The sequence below is a fragment of the Micropterus dolomieu genome, linkage group LG03, assembly GCF_021292245.1.
Source record: "Micropterus dolomieu isolate WLL.071019.BEF.003 ecotype Adirondacks linkage group LG03, ASM2129224v1, whole genome shotgun sequence".
NCBI classification, from domain to species: domain Eukaryota; kingdom Metazoa; phylum Chordata; class Actinopteri; order Centrarchiformes; family Centrarchidae; genus Micropterus; species Micropterus dolomieu.
Window position 1 is genome coordinate 21,869,958 of NC_060152.1, and position 2,886 is coordinate 21,872,843.

Below are 2,886 nucleotides of genomic sequence, written 5' to 3' on the forward strand. Positions count from 1 at the left end.
GAAAGAATTGTGTCCAAACAGCTGCTCACTGTACTGGAAAATAACAAATTATTTGAAAAGTTTCAGTCTGGTTTCAGGAAGTACCACAGCACTGAGACTGCCCTGCTTAAAGTCACCAATGACCTTTTAATGTCTGCTGATGAAGGCATGTGCTCAGTCCTGGTACTCCTGGACCTTAGCGCTGCTTTTGACACCATTGATCACAACATCATGTTAGACAGACTGAGGCACTGGGTGGGGATCTCTGGTACTGCCCTAGAATGGTTTTCATCCTACCTGTCAAATAGGAAGTTTTGTGTGTCTGTAAACAACTATGTCTCTTCGTTCTGTCCAGTTAAATATGGTGTGCCTCAGGGGTCGGTCTTAGGGCCCATTTTGTTTTCCTTGTATCTGCTTCCCCTTGGACAGATTATCCGTAAACATGGTATTTCTTTTCATATTTATGCTGATGACACACAAATATACTTGCCCGTCAGATCCACAGACCCTGGAATGCTGAGTTCACTAAACAACTGCCTTTGTGAAGTTAAAAAATGGATGTCAAATAATTTCCTCCAGCTGAACTCAGACAAAACAGAAATCCTGGTCATCGGGTCTCAGCAGACACAAACAAATGCTGCCATCTGCTGGTTCCCTAGTAAGTCACATTAAGTCTGTGGCAAAGAACCTTGGTGTTTGGTTTGATAGTAATTTAAATTTCGAGCAGCACACCACAAAGCTTGTTCAATCATGTTTTTATCAACTTAGAAATATAGCAAAAATTCAATCTATGTTAACTTTTAAGGACACCGAGACCATTTTACACGCCTTCATCTCATCACGCCTGGATTATTGCAACAGCCTTTTCACCTGTTTAACCCAAAAATCTATTGATCGACTCCAGATTGTTCTGAACTCAGCTGCCAGGCTTTTAACCAGAACAAAGAAATGTGACCACATTACTCCTATTTTAGCTTCATTACACTGGCTCCCAGTATGTTTTAGAATTGACTTTAAAATTCTATTGATTACTTTTAAAGCTCTTCATGGCCTCTCACCTTGTTATATTTCTGACCTTTTAGTCCCATACGCACCAGCACGTACCTTGAGATCCTCGGGCAGAGGTCTGCTATCTGTTCCAGAGTCTCGACTGAAAACTAAAGGGGACAGAGCGTTTGCTGTCAGGGCCCCGAGGCTCTGGAACAGCCTGCCCGAGGAAATCAGGTCGGCTGACTCTTTTAAGTCCCTTCTTAAAACATACTTTTATAGGAGAGCCTTTCCCAATCTTATTTGACTTTATTTTATCCCTTTTATTTTATTGTATTTTACTAATTTTATATTAATTTTTCATGCTCTTATCTTGTTTTTTGTGCTCTACAAATAAGGATTATTATTACTCCACCATGCTGCGATCGCCCTTGTGGAGCGAGAGAAGACACCTCCCGACCCCGCAACAGGCAATTGAAAACTCTCCGCATCTCCTCCACCAAGGAGGAATGTGAGGAGAGAACATGTGGCTGACCCTCGCTAATGGCTGCGTACCAGGACAGGGCCCGGTCACGGAGCAGCCCAGCAAGATAACACACCTTGGCTTCATCAGGCTGGAATGTTACTGGGTGCCTCTTAAACACCAGGGCGTACTCTACCAAAAAGCCATCGCGAGTGCCCAGAACACCAGAAAATCTGTGTGGGTGAGAGACCGGAGATTCACGAGGGGAATAGACTGAAGCGATGGGGCACGAGGCAACACCAGCCATCGAAGAGCGGGGCAGAGAGAGAGACGGAGGCGAAGCTGCACGGGGAGGGGGTTGGAGGAACGTGCACCGAGGCGCCGCACCTCTTCAGGCAGGGAGCGAAGCGTGTCCGACGCAGATTGAATGAGCGCCGAGTGCCGGCCGAGCAATGCTCCCTGAGAGGCGACAGTGTGTGTGTGTGGGGGGGTGAGCATGCTGGGTCCATGGTGGCTTGATTGTTCGGTTGTGAGTCAGGACAGAACGGACCCAAACGCAACGTTCAGGATTGAACAGGTTTCATTAAGGGACAAGGGGCTGAGGGAGTGGAGATGAAGGAGAGGTGGACGCCGAGGAACGCGGGCACGGAGGACCAAGGAGCAGGTGGGAGAGAGGAAGCTGAGGCGAGGGAGCCGAAAAGGCAGACAGACAGACAGGTTTAATCACAGGGAAAACAAAGAACGGGGAAATGGGGATTTTGCAGGATTCAAAGGGGCTTGAGTAATGCAGTGGCACCAGCTCAGGAGCAACGACGATCAAGCGGAGCTTGTGTGGAGAACCGGGGTTGATATACTAGCGGAGATGGATTTGACTGCAGGCAGGTGTGGCAGGCAGAGGAGGCTGCTGATGAGGTGCAGGTGTGGATCGTCAGCTGGGCTCAGGAGTGGAGAGAGAGAGGGAGAACACAAGCAGGGGGAGTGGAGGAGACACAGAAAGGCAGGCAAAACACAGGGGAAAACAGAATGGCAGGAAAAATAAACAGGAGACTTACCGTCAGCCGGGCTGCCACCACAACAGTTTCACTGAGCTTTTGGCCATTAGTGATATAATTTATGTGCACTCTTGTGCCACATTCCTGAAGCCACTAGACCCCTTTTTTCACAATGACAAAATCACAATTTGTGACTAATACTACACATTACTGAAAGCCACTCATAAATATAAACTGGAAATATGCTAGAACTAACTAGTGTGTTGTCAACACTAGTCATGTTTTCTTAAATGCAGTTAATATATAGAAAATGTAATGCACCACCCAAAACAGTGGCCATCACTGATAAATATGAACATAGTAATGTGTCAAATTTCAATTACTTCATCTCATTTCGCATTTCATATACATTTAAGCTCTTTTAACAGTGGGTTAACTCTCCACTAAAGATACAACCTCTCTCTC